Below are 18,308 nucleotides of genomic sequence, written 5' to 3'. Positions count from 1 at the left end.
GATCCATGAGATCAAGCAAAATCCCTTATGTGGCTTTGCAGGGGCTAGCACTACATTTTGTGCCATAGAGAACCTACCAGACTGAGCCCCTGCCTTAATGGTGACGGACCAAAAAAATACCTTAGATCCTCAGTTTGCATAATGGTGCCCCCTATTGGATGTAATCAATCTATCATTCAAGTTTGCATATAGCGTCAAAGCGAGAACTCACAGGGACATTAATCTTTTGTTGCGTGTGTGGAGGGGGGTATGGACTCTCTATTCACAGATTTTGGATCAAAAATGGACTCTGGTTTATAAAAATAGCCAAGTGGGTGTGCAAGTATTCTCTCATTTGTTTTGGACAGGTAATTGAAATGCTATAGCAGAGTACAAACAAGCCCTGGGCCTCTAAAATGAGCTACTGCACAATCCTCTTTTGAGGTTTTAGGATCATGGACAATCCAGCCCACCCTTCAAGTATGAATAATCATATTGTTCAGATCCACAAGGAAACCCGATTTGTTCTGCAACCAGTGGACAATCTTCCATTTTATAATTTTTTCACCTTCGACTACCCCCAAACCTAGTGGAGTAACAGTTTCTAAAACAATTAGACAGGGAGTACAGTCGGTTGGCAGTTGTAAACACCTTTGACTAGGCCTGTCAGGCTATCTTGTGGGGTTGTGGCCAGTTCCAGTTGTGATAGACTTATGCTTTTGATTTGACTTCCCTCTAATGTCAGCATTTCTTTGCCCATTGCAGGAAGTTGAGTCCTGAGGATCTTCTCCAGTTTTGCACTGGTCGGACAAGGATAAAGGACTTGTAGCGGAATGGCTCACTAATAGTAATGCCTCTGTACTTACACCAATGTTCTGAGTATTCAGGTTAGAGGGAGGAAATTGACTGGTCAGATATTCCAGCTCCTTCTTAATTAATAATGTTAGCTTCAATTCAAATTTTCTACAAAAGTCCTTCAGTATGGACACAGTTTTGGAAATAAACAGCTTCAGCAGTTCACTCAAAAGTGTAGCATTATCTTTTGCTGGAACTATGCCCTTGGGTATAGGTTTCAAGGTCCTCAATTGGCTACCTTGATCCAACTTGACTGAGGGTCCATTCCTTATGTCCCTTCTATTTTTGCAAGAGGGCTCACTAGCAATGAGGCCTCCACCCTTGCTGATAACTCGTCTGTAATCTGTGTGGGCGAAAGGGAGAGGAGCATTTCACCAGATGAATGATCCCCTTCCTCCATATCCTGAGCAATTCCTTTGCTATCAGAAGTGAGTATGAAAGGTACTGCCCTCTTATTAATGATGATCACATCTGACTCCAGGGAAGGTTTGTGATCCTGCTTCTTTATCACACCAATCCTTTTTTCTACTTGCTCAAGTTCTGAGGCTTTTACCCCATCACAATGGACAAGTAGTTGGTAATGGATGACTTTGAAGGGGGTGACCATTGTCCTGATTGCTGGAATGGGCAGCTTTTATTTTTCCCATGTTTTACCCAATAAAACTGGCCTAACTTAAAGACAGACTGGAAGGAGTTCAAAAATATGACTGATTGTTTTCCTCCTAAAAGGGGGACCTAGATGGAACGACCTGGCATAGCCTCTTCCGGCCAGGGACGGGCAAAGACTCGTCCCACGCGTTAGGTATTGCTTTGCATGTTTAGCACTGTCAGGCAGGTTTGGGCAGTCCCCTCAGGCATCACGGGCAGTGGTGCAGACTGGCGGATTAAATTCCACCCCAGCCGCTGAAGATTAGCTGTCCCACTCAGCGGGTATTGCAGCACGCTTTTAGTGTTGTCAAGCAGGTGTGGCAGCCACCGCAGGCGTCATGGGCACTGATGCAGGCTCGGAGATGAAGTCCCACCCCAACCAGTGAAAATTAGTCATCCTAATCCAAGGATTGTGTTTATTAATTACTTTGGGTTTCAACTTCACACAACTAACAATTCAATGTCTTACAGTGTCTATATATTTATATGTATTTTAAGGTATTGCAAAAAAAATAATCATCATTTGGGGTGAGTTTTAGTCCACCACAAGTAAGAAAGTCACCAACAATCCAAAGCTTGAATATTTTAAACCGCTGCTAAATCCATGGTAATTATGGCACAGACCTAACTTAGAGAAAGATTGTAAAGCATTTAGAAGTACTGAAAAAGTTAAAAAGTGAAAAGTGTTGCAAAATAAACATTCCTCTCCCAGTTATACAGGTAGATAAAAATAGAATAAACATAATGACACCAAAATAACATAAACACAATAAGGGAAACCAGGGATATGATTTTAAAAGATTTAATAGAATAAGTGTCAAGAAAAGGTAAAGCACCAATCAGTAATCACAGTTTGGGGCTGACCAGGACATAAGCAGTATTTCTGCAGGACTGCGATGTAGCATGGGTGTGTAAACTATGGAGGTTTATCCCAATCAAAAATGTTACCTTCGGACTCTGATATGAAGTGGAGCCAAGCAGCTGGCTATTTCCAACAAAGACCCTTTGAAGTGGGATAGACATTGCGAGAAAGTGGATTATTAGTTGAGGTGAATGGCCTAATAATTATTAGGGTTTGGCAGAATTTCAATTACGCTGCAGTAGTTGGAGTCATTTCGGTAATTCTGTTTTTTTCTTTGACACAGAATTACCAATAATAACGTGATTATGCCTGCTCAAATAATTAAGAGTAATTTAACCGGTTCTGTGCCTTGGACGAGATGATCTCGTCCAAGGCTACAGTTCCCCTGTGCCTTGGACGAGATCATCTCGTCCTAGGCACAGGGGAACTTGGGGGAGCGCTAGCGTGCCCCCCCCGTGCACCCCCCTCCCCTCCCCAGGCGGGGATGGAAGGGGAAGACCTTCCCCTTCCACCCCCGCCCCCCCAACGGCAATCCGATGACGTCAGCGCGCGCACAGCGCGCTGACGTCATCTAGTTTTGCCGGGTGCGCTGGAAGCCATTTGCTTCCAGCGCGTCTTCGGAGGAGGACATCAAAGGGGAGTCCTCTCCGTTTTTGGGGGGCGGGGGGTGGTGAAAACAGACACGGGGGAAAGGAAAGGGTTTTTCCTTTCCCCCTGTGCCTGTTTTCACAAGATTCCTGCTCCACGATCGCGGGCAGGGCCCGCGATCGTGGAGCAGGAATCTCCACTAGCCACCAGGGATTTTCTTTGTTGGTTATTTTGGGGACGACCCCTTGGGCAAGGGTCGCCCCCCCGGGGGCAATTTTTATTTGTATTTCGCCCCCCCCGGGGGCAGATCCGCCGATTTTTCGGTGGATCTGCCCCCAGGGGGGGGCGAAAACCACTAGACACCAGGGATATTTTTATTTATGTGTATTTTGGGGGCGACCCCTTGGGCAAGGGTCGCACCCCCCGGGGGCAATTTGTTTTGTATTTCGCCCCCCCCTGGGGGCAGATCCGCAGATTTTTCGGCGGATCTGCCCCCAGTGGGGGGCGAAAAACCACTAGACACCAGGGATATTGTTATTTATGTGTATTTTGGGGGCGACCCCTTGGGCAAGGGTCGCCCCCCCCGGGGGCCATTTTTTTTTGTATTTCGCCCCCCCCCGGGGGCAGATCCGCCGATTTTTCGGCGTATCTGCCCCCAGGGGGGCGGCGAAAACCACTAGACACCAGGGATATTTTTATTTATGTGTATTTTCGGGGCAACCCCTTGGGCAAGGGTCGCCCCCCCCCGGGGGAATTTTTTTTTTGTATTTCGCCCACCCCCCCGGGGGCAGATCCGCAGATTTTTCGGCGGATCTGCCCCCAGGGGGGGGGCGAAAACTAGTAGACACCAGGGATTTTATTATTTGTGTGTATTTTGGAGGTGACCCCTTGGGCAAGGGTGGCCCCCCCGGGGTCAATTTTATTTTGTATTTCACCCCCCCCCGGGGACAGATCTGCCGATTTTTCGGCGGATCTGCCCCTAGGGGGGGCGAAAACCACTAAACACCAGGGATTTATTTTTATTGTAAAGTTTTTTTGGGGGGCGACCCCTTGGGCAAGGGGCGCCCCACTGGGGGGCTATTTTTTTAGTATTTTGCCCCCCCCCCCGGGGGCAGATTGCCAATTTTTGGGCTGATCTGCCACCGGGGGGGGGGAGGGGGCGAAATTCACTAGACACCAGGGATTTTGTTTTTATTGGTTATTTTGGGGGCAACTCCTTGGGCAAGGGTCGCTCCCCTGGGGAGCTTTTTTTTTTTCTGTTTCGGCCCCCCCGATGGCAGACCAGCCATTTTTTGGACGATCTGGCCCGGGGGGGGGGGGTGGAAGCACACTAGGGGCCAGGGATTGTGTTGTGTGTGTGTGGTGTGTGTTTGGGGGCACCCCTTGGGCAACGGTCAACCCCTAAGGTGGGGAAAATTTGTATTGGCCATCTCTGCCCCTAATTTTGTAGGCCCATCTGCCCCCATGGAGGGCAGAAACCACCAATACGGCAGGGATTTTTTTGTTTTGTTTTGTGTTGTGCTGGGGGTGCCCCCTTTGGGAAAGGTCGCCCCCTGAAATGGGGCACAGAGGTGTTGCCCATTTCTGCCCCCCTTGGGGGCAGATTTGCCAATTTTTTTACGCCCATCTACCCCCGAGGGGGGCAGGATCCACTTAGGTACCAGGGACAACTTCTAAGTTCTTGGTGGTGGGGTGTTTGTCAACTGGCAAAGTATTTGTATTTGTGATTATAACAATTTATTTCTTCTTTTTCTTCTAGTTCAACGCTTTTGCTTCCTTTGCTGTGGATCTTTGCGGTTTTGGCAGTAGTTGTCCTGTGGTTTGCATAGTTGCATGTTTTAGGTAAGTGAAAGCAATTTACTCCAAAGGAGTATTGTTGACATGCATGAATGACATGTTTGTAGGTGGTGTGCTAAATGCAGTATTGTGTGTTTGACATTGTCCTTAGATTCGAGCACAGTGATGTTTGTGTTGTCATATGTCTAATTTGCATTTTTCTTTTTTCTTTTTAGTGGGATATCATTGGTGATTGCTGTGTCTGTGCAGAGTAGTTGCTTGGTGAGTAGCTATTTCAGGCAACTGAGTAGTATAGTTTTTTGTAGTACATAACTCTTTGTGATAAAGCTACACTTTGTGTTTTACTTATTTTAGTGCTAGTTGTTGTTGGCAATCCATTTGTTGTTAGGATCATGGCTAGCCGCAAAGTGACCGCACAGCAGGTTGTTCGCATGCTCTTTGAGTCGTCTTCAGACCATGATTACGACACTGACTCTGCATCTGAGGCAGAGGAGGAAGCAGGAGATTCTGGAAGTGAGTTTTCTGTCCGAGAGTATTCTTCTGATGAGGAAGCTACTCTCAGTGCAGATGAAGGGCCTGTGTTAGAGGAGGACATTGATGTGCCAAGAGTGCAGCAGCCTGGGGCTGAAGGGTTTCCCATTGGAAGACCTGACACCTGGATTGCCCCAAACATGGAGCAGCCACAGTTACCTGCATTTACTGGTCTCCCAGGGTGTAGAGTTAATACGGAAAACTTTCTGCCTGTCCATTTCTTTCACTTGTTTATGGACGATGTATTTTTGGAAGAGATTGTGGAGCAGACAAATGTGTATGCAGAGCAATATTTGCGGGACAACGCTGCCAGACTTAAGCCTCAGTCTAGAGCTACTCATTGGGTTCCCACATATCTGGAAGAGATGGAAAGGTTTTTAGGTTTGTCTTTTTTGATGGGGTTGATCAGGAAGCCGTCACTGGCTTCTTATTGGTCTACTAGTCCCTTGATGGCAACTGCTATATTTCCTGCAACTATGACACGTAATCGGTATTTGCTTCTTCTTCGTATGCTGCATTTTGTAGACAATGCTTTAGCCTTGCCACGAGATCACCCTGATTGTGACCGCCTTTTTAAGATTAGGCCTGTCCTTGATCATTTTGTGGATCGGTTTTCAGAGGTCTATGTTCCAGGCAAAGAGATAAGTGTGGACGAGTCTTTGGTCCTTTTCAAGGGGCGTTTAGTTTTTAAGCAGTACATTCCTAGTAAGAGGGCAAGGTATGGGATTAAATTGTATCTGCTGTCAGAAAGCAGTACAGGATATGTGTATAATTTACGGGTCTACACTGGTAGGGATTCCAGTATTGACCCTCCGGGTTGTCCGGCCACTTTTGGAGTTAGCGAAAAAATTGTGTGGGAACTTGCTAGACGGCTGTTTAACAAAGGTCACCATTTGTACGTAGATAATTTCTACACTGGAGTGCAGTTGTTCAAGGAGTTGTTTAGGGTGGACACTGTTGCTTGTGGCACAATCTGTTCTAACCGGAAAGGCTATACAAGGGAGCTTGTCTGTAAAAAACTTGAGAGGGGACAGTGCAGTGCCTTGCGGAATAATGAGTTGCTAGCTCTGAAATTTTCAGACAGGAGGGATGTGTACATGCTATCGACCATCCATGATGAGAGTACTTCCCCTGTGGCTGTTTGGGGTCAGGTTGCGAAAGTGCGCAAACCTGCGTGCATTTTGGACTACAATAGGCACATGGGTGGTGTTGATAGAGTAGATCAGAGGTTAGAACGTTACACTGCTCTTCGTAAGTCTTATGTGCGGTATAAAAAGTTGGCCCTACATTTATTTCATTTGGCAACTTTTAATGCCTTTATTGTATACAAGGATTGTTCACCTGAGTCAAGGATGACATTTGTTAAATTTCAGGAGTCGGTGATAGAAAGCCTTTTTGTGGTGGAACCGGCAAGAGTTCCTAGAGTAGAAGTGGTGGAGGATGTGGCTAGATTGAAAGATTGGCACTTTCCAGATCACATTCCTCCCACTCCCAAAAAAGACATGCCCACAAAGAAATGTAGAGTATGTGCCCGGAGATTAATCCGGAGGGAGAGCCGGATGTACTGCCCCGAATGCCCTTCAAAGCCTGGGCTGTGTGTTCCCGGCTGTTACAGAAGTTACCATACCCGAAAGAAATTCTGGGAAATACCTTGAGCGTAATCTGTCTGTTTTATATTTTCATATGTTTCACGGTTGGCATCTCTGTCCTGTATTTAGTTAGAGCTTTTGTGTTTGTAGTTTTGTGCTTATTTTATAATTAGTGGTTTCTTTGTTGTTTATAAACAAAAAAAGTGATGGTGGTGTGCTTGGGGTGGCGCTTGGCTGCCGGTGTGCGTGGGGTGGCGCTTGGCTGGCGGTGTGCTTGGGGTGGCGCTTGGCTGGCGGTGTGCGTGGGGTGGCGCTTGACTGGCGGTGTGCGTGGGGTGGCGCTTGGCTGGCGGTGTGCGTGGGGTGGCGCTTGGCTGGCGGTGTGCGTGGGGTGGCGCTTGGCTGGCGGTGTGCGTGGGGTGACGCTTGGTTGGCGGTGTGCGTGGGGTGGCGCTTGGCTGGCAGTGTGCTTGGGGTGGCGCTTGGCTGGCGGTGTGCGTGGGGTGGCGTGTGGCTGGCGGTGCCAGCCAAACGCCAGTCCACACTCCCATCAGCTGGTGTGATTCTTGTATCAGGCATGTGGGCGTATGTAAGTGATGGGCCCTTGAGTGGCGCGGTCTGTCGATGTGAGTGTTGTAATGTGCTGGGCCCGTGGCTGGCGGTGTGAATGGTCTTGTGCGTGTCATGTATGAAAGGTGTGTGAATGGACTGTAAAGCGGTTGGTGCTTTGTCGCGGCTTTACAGCTCACGAGCTGTGAGTCATTGGTTCAGTTTTTTGCCTTTCAGTTATTAGCAGTGCATTTCATTTTTTGTGAAATCTCTTGTTAATAAAATTTGATCCACTGAACCATCACTCACCCTCGTGCCAAATCCAACCAGTATGTGTGGTAAAAATGACAAAACCTGCTCCGCTGTAATCAGGCGTCGCAGCACACCTGTGACACGCTAGGTGCCTCGGGTGGGACCCCGATGATGAAGCATGCCACCAACTTGGTTGGTGGGTGAGGGGTCTCCTTCACATAACCTAAGTGCATTTCTTTTCACAATTTTAGTGTTTGGTACATCACGGACGTATGTGCACACATCAATATGATATATTACAAAAATACCTGTTTTTGGGGGGGAGGGCCCACCTATGTTTTTGGTCCTGTGTGCGGCCTTCATCTAGGGAAACCTACAAAACCCAGAAATGTTTTAAAACTAGACACCCCAAGGAGTCCAGGGAGGTGTGGCTTGCGTGGCTCCCCCAACATTTTCTTACCCAGACTCCTCTGTAAACCTCAAAATTTGCATAAAAAAGCATATTTTCCTGACTTTTCTTAGTAGGATCACCGCTCCAGCAGAAAATTCCTACTCCCCAGTTTTCCCCTCAGTCTCCAAAGTAAAATGACACCTCACTTATGTGGGTCCCCAAAGCAGAGTCCGTCTAAAGATGTATAAAAGAATATGCCCTTATAAACTCGCTGTGCTATCCCTTCTATCTCTTCAAGTTTAGGGCCTTATTCTGTTGCAGGCACCTGGCCCACCCACACAAGTGAGGTATCATTTTTATCGGGAGACTTGGGGGAAGCTGGGTGGAAGGAAATTTGTGGCTCCTCTCAGATTCCAGAACTTTCTGCCACAGAAATGTGAGGAACATGTGTTTTTTTAGCCAAATTTTGAGGTTTGCAAAGGATTCTGGGTAACAGAACCTGGTCCGAGCCCCACAAGTCACCCCATCTTGGATTCCCCAAGGTCTTTAGCTTTCAGAAATGCACAGGTTTGGTAGGTTTCCCTAGGTGCCGGCTGAGCTAGAGGCCAAAATCTACAGGTAGGCACTTCGCAAAAAACACCTCTGTTTTCTTCCAAAATTTTGGATGTGTCCACGTTGCGCTTTGGGGCGTTTCCTGTCGCGGGCGCTAGGCCTACCCACACAAGTGAGGTATCATTTTTATCGGGGGACTTGGGGGAACGCTGGGTGGAAGGACATTTGTGGCTCCTCTCAGATTCCAGAACTTTCTGCCCCAGAAATGTGAGGAACATGTGTTTTTTTAGCCTAATTTTGAGGTTTGCAAAGGATTCTGGGTAACAGAACCTGGTCCGAGCCCCGCAAGTCACCCCTCCTTAGATTCCCCTAGGTCTCTAGCTTTCAGAAATGCACAGGTTTGGTAGGTTTCCCTAGGTGCCGGCTGAGCTAGAGGCCAAAATCTACAGGTAGGCACTTCGCAAAAAACACCTCTGTTTTCTTCCAAAATTTTGGATGTGTCCACGTTGCGCTTTGGGGTGTTTCCTGTCGCGGGCGCTAGGCCTACCCACACAAGTGAGGTATCATTTCTATCGGGAGACTTGGGGGAACGCTGGGTGGAAGGAAATTTGTGGCTCCTCTCAGATTCCAGAACTTTCTGCCACAGAAATGTGAGGAACATGTGTTTTTTTAGCCAAATTTTGAGGTTTGCAAAGGTCTCTGGGAAACAGAACCTGGTCCGAGCTCCGAAAGTCACCCCTCCTTGGATTCCCCTAGGTCTCTAGTTTTCAGAAATGCACAGGTTTGTTAGGTTTTCCTAGGTGCCAGCTGAGCTAGAGGCCAAAATCTACAGGTAGGCACTTCGCAAAAAACACCTCTGTTTTCTTCCAAAATTTTGGACGTGTCCACGTTGTGCTTTGGGGCGTTTCCTGTCGCGGGCGCTAGGCCTACCCACACAAGTGAGGTATCATTTTTATCGGGAGACTTGGGGGAACGCTGGGTGGAAGGAAATTTGTGGCTCCTCTCAGATTCCAGAACTTTCTGCCACAGAAATGTGAGGAACATGTGTTTTTTTAGCCAAATTTTGAGGTTTGCAAAGGTCTCTGGGAAACAGAACCTGGTCCGAGCTCCGGAAGTCACCCCTCCTTGGATTCCCCTAGGTCTCTAGTTTTCAGAAATGCACAGGTTTGGTAGGTTTTCCTAGGTGCCAGCTGAGCTAGAGGCCAAAATCTACAGGTAGGCACTTCGCAAAAAACACCTCTGTTTTCTTCCAAAATTTTGGACGTGTCCACGTTGTGCTTTGGGGCGTTTCCTGTCGCGGGCGCTAGGCCTACCCACACAAGTGAGGTATCATTTTTATCGGGAGACTTGGGGGAACGCTGGGTGGAAGGAAATTTGTGGCTCCTCTCAGATTCCAGAACTTTCTGCCACAGAAATGTGAGGAACATGTGTTTTTTTAGCCAAATGTTGAGGTTTGCAAAGGACTCTGGGTAACAGAACCTGGTCCGAGCCCCGCAAGTCACTCCTCCTTGGATTCCCCTAGGTCTCTAGTTTTCAGAAATGCACAGGTTTGGTAGGTTTCCCTAGGTGCCGGCTGAGCTAGAGGCCAAAATTTACAGGTAGGCACTTCGCAAAAAACACCTCTGTTTTCTTCCAAAATTTTGGACGTGTCCACGTTGCGCTTTGGGGCGTTTCCTGTCGCGGGCGCTAGGCCTACCCACACAAGTGAGGTATCATTTTTATCGGGAGACTTGGGGGAATGCTGGGTGGAAGGAAATTTGTGGCTCCTCTCAGATTCCAGAACTTTCTGCCACAGAAATGTGAGGAACATGTGTTTTTTTAGCCAAATTTTGAGGTTTGCAAAGGATTCTGGGTAACAGAACCTGGTCTGAGCCCCGCAAATCACCCCTCCTTGGATTCCCCTAGGTCTCTAGCTTTCAGAAATGCACAGGTTTGGTAGTTTTCCCTAGGTGCCGGCTGAGCTAGAGGCCAAAATCTACAGGTAGGCACTTCGCAAAAAAACACCTCTGTTTTCCTCCAAAATTTTGGATGGGTCCACGTTGCGCTTTGGGGTGTTTCCTGTCGCGGGCGCTAGGCCTACCCACACAAGTGAGGTATCATTTCTATCGGGAGACTTGGGGGAACGCTGGGTGGAAGGAAATTTGTGGCTCCTCTCAGATTCCAGAACTTTCTGCCACAGAAATGTGAGGAACATGTGTTTTTTTAGCCAAATTTTGAGGTTTGCAAAGGACTCTGGGAAACAGAACCTGGTCCGAGCCCCGCAAGTCACCCCTCCTTGGGTTCCCCTAGGTCTCTAGTTTTCAGAAATGCACAGGTTTGGTAGGTTTCCCTAGGTGCCGGCTGAGCTAGAGGCCAAAATCTACAGGTAGGCACTTCGCAAAAAACACCTCTGTTTTCTTCCAAAATTTTGGACGTGTCCACGTTGCGCTTTGGGGCGTTTCCTGTCGCGGGCGCTAGGCCTACCCACACAAGTGAGGTATCATTTTTATCGGGAGACTTGGGGGAATGCTGGGTGGAAGGAAATTTGTGGCTCCTCTCAGATTCCAGAACTTTCTGCCACAGAAATGTGAGGAACATGTGTTTTTTTAGCCAAATTTTGAGGTTTGCAAAGGATTCTGGGTAACAGAACCTGGTCTGAGCCCCGCAAATCACCCCTCCTTGGATTCCCCTAGGTCTCTAGCTTTCAGAAATGCACAGGTTTGGTAGGTTTCCCTAGGTGCCGGCTGAGCTAGAGGCCAAAATCTACAGGTAGGCACTTCGCAAAAAAACACCTCTGTTTTCCTCCAAAATTTTGGATGGGTCCACGTTGCGCTTTGGGGTGTTTCCTGTCGCGGGCGCTAGGCCTACCCACACAAGTGAGGTATCATTTCTATCGGGAGACTTGGGGGAACGCTGGGTGGAAGGAAATTTGTGGCTCCTCTCAGATTCCAGAACTTTCTGCCACAGAAATGTGAGGAACATGAGTTTTTTTAGCCAAATTTTGAGGTTTGCAAAGGATTCTGGGTAACAGAACCTGGTCCGAGCCCCGCAAGTCACCCCATCTTGGATTCCCCTAGGTCTCTAGTTTTCAGAAATGTACAGGTTTGGTAGGTTTCCCTAGGTGCTGGCTGAGCTAGAGGCCAAAATCTACAGGTAGGCACTTCGCAAAAAACACCTCTGTTTTCTTCAAAAATTTTGGATGTGTCCACGTTGCGCTTTGGGGTGTTTCCTGTCGCGGGCGCTAGGCCTACCCACACAAGTGAGGTATCATTTTTATCGGGAGACTTGGGGGAACGCTGGGTGGAAGGAAATTTGTGGCTCCTCTCAGATTCCATAACTTTCTGCCACAGAAATGTGAGGAACATGTGTTTTTTAGCCAAATTTTGAGGTTTGCAAAGGATTCTGGGTAACAGAACCTGGTCCGAGACCCGCAAGTCACCCCTCCTTGGATTCCCCTAGGTCTCTAGTTTTCAGAAATGCACAGGTTTCGTAGGTTTCCCTAGGTGCCGGCTAAGCTAGAGGCCAAAATCTGCAGGTAGGCACTTCGCAAAAAACACCTCTGTTTTCTTTAAAAAAAATGGGATGTGTCCACGTTGCGTTTTGGGGCGTTTCCTGTCGCGGGCGCTAGGCCAACCCACACAAGTGAGGTATCATTTTTATCGGGAGACTTGGGGGAACATAGATTAGCAAAACAAGTGCTATTGCCCCTTGTCTTTCTCTACATTTTTTCCTTCCAAATATAGGAGAGTGTGTAAAAAAGACATCTATTTGAGAAATTCCCTGTAATTCACATGCTAGTATGGTCACCCCGGAATTCAGAGATGTGCAAATAACCACTGCTCCTCAACACCTTATCTTGTGCCCTTTTTGGAAATGCAAAGGTTTTCTTGATAGCAATTTTTTACTCTTTATATTTCAGCAAATGAATTGCTGTAAACCCGGTATAGAATGAAAATGCACTGCAGGGTGCAGCTCATTTATTGGCTCTGGGTTCCTCGGGTTCTTGATGAACCTACAAGCCCTATATATCCCCGCAACCAGAGGAGTCCAGCAGATGTAACGGTATATTGCTTTCGATAATCTGACATTGCAGGGAAAAGTTACAGAGTAAAACGTCGAGAAAAATTGATGGTTTTTTCACCTCAATTTCAATATTTTTCTTTTTCAGCTGTTATTTTCTGTAGGAAACCCTTGTAGGATCTACACAAATGACCCCTTGCTGAATTCAGAATTTTGTCTACTTTTCAGAAATGTTTAGGTTTCTGGGATCCAGCATTGGTTTCATGCCCATTCCTGTCACTGACTGTAAGGAGGCTGAAAGCACAAAAAATTGCAAAAATGGGGTATGCCCCAGTAAAATGCCAAAATTGTGTTGAAAAATTGGGTTTTCTGATTCAAGTCTGCCTGTTCCTCAAAGGTAGGAAGCTGCTGAGTTTAGCACTGCAAACCCTTTGTTGATGCCATTTTCAGGGGGAAATCCACAAGCCTTTTTCTGCAGCCACTTTTTCCAATTTTTTTGAAAAAAATGAAAATTTCACTGTATTTTGGCCAATTTCTTGGCCTCCTTCAAGGGAACCCACAAAGTCTGGGTACCTCTAAAATCCCTAGGATGTTGGAAAAAAAGGACGCAAATTTGGCTTGGTTAGCTTATATGGACAAAAAGTTATGAGGGCCTAAGCGCGAACTGCCCCAAATAGGCAAAAAAAGGCCTGGCACAGGAGGGGGAAAAGGCCTGGCAGCGAAGGGGTTAAGGGAAACAATCCTACCACAGGAGCACATTTAACAGGAGGCTCTAGTGCTGTTCACTCTGCTGGTTATGTTCTGTTGCATTTAGCACTGTTGTTGTAGTACAAAATGCATCCTCGCATCCATGTTGGATGTGAGGGCACATTTTGTGCTAAGAAACTAGTGCAAAATGCTGTGAGTAAGCTGATGGAAAATCCTACTCCAAGTGCACATTTAGAGGGCACAAGTGGCAGCTCGCTCTCACCATTCCAAAAATACATTTAAACACCATGATCAATGTGGCCTTGGAAGAAAGCATCATTCAATAAAATGTTTTAAAGTTTTATTTTATAGCCACAAAGCCAAAGTCACGTAAATAGTGCACAAAATCAAATTGTAAAGGTAAATAAAAGTCAAGGTTAATCAAATCTACTAAAGAAGTTTAATCTGCTTAGCATAAAGACCATTAAGCACTCAAGAAGAATACTGCATATCATTATTGACACAATTTGTGACACAGAAACATTCTTTAAATCAGACTGTGAATGCATTAGTCAAATCAAATTACAAATATTCAGACATTAGGATTTGGACATAGGTTGTGCCTACTGGCAACCAAATTAGGACACGCATGTGTGGGAACGGGCTAACACATGAAGGCAAATGTCAATGTAAGACAAAAATATTGTGGGAAATCATCTATCTCGGGCTAAGTTAAACTAACTAGAAATAAAATAGGTAGGTGTCAGCATACCAACTTCTAATAAAGTAACACAAGTTAGGGGGAAATACAGCATTTGCAGTAAATAATACCTCTCTTAGGGTCCACATTCAATTCAGTTTCATCAGCAAAGCATGTAGATCATCAGCAAAGTCCATTAGAAGTCCCATCAGGAAAAAGTGCAGAACATGGGCTGCACATCAGGAAACATTCAAGGGGCATTAAACAGAACAAGATTCTAAAGGATACTGATGGAAATGTACAAAGTCCATCCCTCATTAAAAAATACTCAAAAAGTTTGATTGGTCAGTTAAATGAGTCCACATCAAGCAAAAAGGGGAATATCCAATAAGAATTTAAGCACAAATAGAATTTGCAACATGACAGACAATTCTCAGGTTTAGTATGAAGTCATCTCGTCTTTCCATGTGAATCAAATGGTTTAACAATTTTGTACATCACTTGTTGCAATCTGCATTCCATCTCATGGTACAAGAAGATGTCAACAGCACACATGAGAAAACCTCTGTTGAACAGTAGCAACTGCTTGAGCTTTCAGTCTCCAGGTCTCAATGTAACAGAATCTAGGTCATTGGGAAACACATTCTACACATTGAAAAGTGGGACCTTTTCATGAGAAACAACCTAATAGAAAAATTCATGTTAGAGAGAAAAACATGGTTCACCACTTTTACATGACTGCAAGTACAAAGCCTTCAATTCTAGTTATGCTAACACAAGAAATATGATGCATTCATATTGTTGTTATTAGAAGACACAGAATAGGCAATCTTACAAATTCAGCAGTATTAATATCTCATCAGAATATACAAAAAATTTCCTTGATAATTGTATTCTTGGTTAGGACATCACATTAAATATGACAGAAAAGTGCATTTATTTTTCTGCACATGGGACTTTATACTAATAAACCACATTAACATAATAAATCAACTTCATTTCACTACTAGCAGTTACTCAAATGTATAAATATATGTCAACATCATTTAATCTTGTAGGCACATTGTCAATTCTGGTAGGCACAATGTCCACCACATAATAAAAGGTGAGCACTTTTAAAATATGTGTCAATGTAGCTTTTCTCAGTGTCAGGCTTTTAAAATGTGAATATGAATGTCACCTAATGCTGATGTCTTGGTCACTAAAAGCATAAATACATTTTTACACTCCAACACTAAATGCAGAATTACTCTTTTTGCATAATTCTGCATATTCTCATGGAATTTTGGGATAATTCTGTGTGATTACACTACACTGAATTAAGTAGGTTACTCCTACCCCTAGTAATAATGTTACTATCCTTTCTAGGTTCATTAAAGTTTTCACCAATCTAAACCTTAGCTCATCCTCTGTTTGGCATGGCAAAGAATAAACAAGATTAACTTAAGAAAATGTGTTAGGTTTAAAAATCAAAAATACAACACAATAAAAATCACTCTCCAACTGATAAAAAAAGTGCATATTTTAATGGGCAAAATGACACAGAAATCCAATAAGGGGACCCAGATATTATATTTTTTTAAAGTTTAAACGAATATAACCCAAAAAGTGTGAAGTGCCAACGGTCGTGAAACTAGTCATGCTAGACTGGGACAAAGGCAAGGTTAACATCCAGCTACAATGAAGCACATGTCATATATGAGGACCAGGTAGGTCCCAGTCAAAGAGTTACCTTCTGACTTAGAAATGTTTGTGAGAAAGTTTGTTTGTTGATGAGCCATTAACAGAGAAAACTGTAAGCTGGGTCCGAGTTGGGGTCTGACGATAGTAGGTCGCTATAGAGAGGGGTCCCAGTGCCTTTGTCAATGAAGTTGGAAAGCTTTACGCAGGCAAAATTCCAACATCCCTGCTTATGAAGGTCGCAACGCTGATCAGCTCAGTATCACTCTTGATGAAGCACTCTATGTTCAAACTTAGAAACCTTTCCAGAAATCAAGTCTCCTTCAGCGGGACAAACCAGCAAGTTGCATCCAATTGGTGATTCAACATCACCAGCTTCTGCTCGATGGCTGTCATGATCTCCTACCGGTTCTTTAGAAGAAACGCTGCAAAAAGTTTAAAGCCCCAGCCTTTTCAGTTTCGGCAGGAGGAGTACACTCCAACAGTAGTAAAGAGTTCCAGGTCCTCAAAAACAGCAGTTGGGGGTCAGGACTCACATCAAAGGAAGCCACTTTCAGGGTTTACGACAGGTCCAGTTGAAATTATTCAGCTAGACTCTTCCAGAAACTGATCTTCTGGCAGCTGTTTTGTTCTTGTAGCTTAATATGAGGGCAGCCAACTTACTCCTGGAGTACCTTACTTGGTCAATGTACAAATGGGAGCAAGTCCAGCCCTTAGGGTCATCCTCACAATTCATACCAACAGGTGCAGTCCTTCTTCTGTCTTCTTCTGTCTTCTACAGGTCCAGAAGAATTCTGAAGAAGGCGCTGAGGGTGAATCATGTATTCAATGTGACAGCCTATGGGTGGGGAAAATCCTGACGACTCCCTAACTGATAGGGCAAAAACTCTCAAGGATAACTCTACCCATTTTTGCAGCACTTCTCATGGAAGAACCTTTATTCCCTTTTACAGAGTTATAGTAGACACAGAAATGAACAATCCCTCCCCTGTGGTAACTGAAAACCAGTTCAGAGGGCACCTCCTCGCCCACCAGGAGTGGTGCCTGGCTAGCTGGCAGAATAATAGAGAGGGCAGGCCCAGTTGTGAGCTACATCAGTCAGTTACAGGACAGTCATTCTTTGAAGTTAATTAAGTTCCTGGATACAGCCCAGATGGCCAGTCTGTCAGGGGAAGGTCTACTCTTCTCACTTTGTTCTAGCTCTGGAAGCCACTTCACACCTAATCAAGGACTCATTTATCTCCTGGTTGACAGTGGACACTGGCAGAAATCACATTTGGCTGAGGCAGGAAAATTAGACATTTCTAAAAGTGTATTTTTCAAAATAGTAAAATAAGATCTGACTTGATCATTAAGTGGGATTTTAAAGTACTGCCTATTACTACTACTTGACAATGAAATTGATGTAGGCCTCAACCATCTTGGATGGAGCACGGTGACCATGTTTGGGAACTCTCAAAAATAATTCAGCAGGATTCTGATCCTTTCCTGGATGCTGCAGAATTGTATGATCATATGCCTGCACTCCCAATCCCCATTGTTCAATTTGAGGCATCATCTTGGCTTTTGGATTGCCAAAGTTGGTCAGCATAGCTTGATGATCAGTTACCAGTGTAAACAGCTTTTCATACAAGAACACATAGAAATGTTCACAAAGCCATAACTCAGGCAAACAATCTTTCTTGAGCTGTGAGCAAGCACATTCTGTTTAAGACAGACTTCTACTATCATGGGCCACAATATGCCGTATAGCATTTGGGTGTCCACTATGCTGCACAAATTTAGCGCCTAACCTTACTGGGATAGCATCGAACGCAATCTCTGTATGAAGCTTTGAATTAAAGTATGCCATTTCTGTAGCATTTTCAATAGCATGTTTGATTCTACTACTCCAGCTACTGCCAAACTGAAGTTAGGTATTATAAGGTGATATAGTTTAACCTAGTTCTTTCTTATGGGAGAACCAACCTTGTCACAGCAAAAAATGACTTTGGAGGTTTCTCACTACTAGGACATGTAAAACATAAAATATACATCTCTTACTTTCAAATAGCATGCACCCTTGCCCTAAACCCATGTATAGTCTATGTTAGGGTGACTTATAAGTATTAAATAGCAATGTTTAGGCCTGACAAACATTTATTTTGCCAGGTAGAAATGGCAGGTTTAAAAATGCACACCCAGTCTGCAAGGACATGCCTGGAGAAACGATTTGTATTGCCACTTTAGTGGTGGCACAATATATACTGCAGTCCACTAGTGTCATTCAACTTACAGGTACACTTTGATACACTATAGTAGGGACTTATAGGTAGGATAATTATGCCAATCAGGAGAATAGCCAATCTCAACATGTATAGGAGGTCAGGGCACAAGCACTGGGGCCTGGTTAGCAGTGCAGCAGAGTTAAAAAATCATTAACATCAGTTCAGAGAAATGAGGGTGACCATACAAAAAAAGGCATTTTCTTGCAGGCTTTGAGCGAGTTCCAGCTGTAGCCACTGGGTGTGGCAGGGAAAGCTCTGAATGGTTCTATTTCCAAGCACTGTGGATATCAAACATCATCCAATTTAATTAGTTTTAACTTACTGACTAAAGAAGGTTATAGGCTGAGTTGTCTTGCAGAATTTAAATTCATGAGTGTTAGAC

Source organism: Pleurodeles waltl, chromosome 8 (assembly GCF_031143425.1).
Source record: "Pleurodeles waltl isolate 20211129_DDA chromosome 8, aPleWal1.hap1.20221129, whole genome shotgun sequence".
Lineage (NCBI taxonomy): Eukaryota > Metazoa > Chordata > Amphibia > Caudata > Salamandridae > Pleurodeles > Pleurodeles waltl.
Note: the sequence above shows the minus strand (reverse complement) of the source record.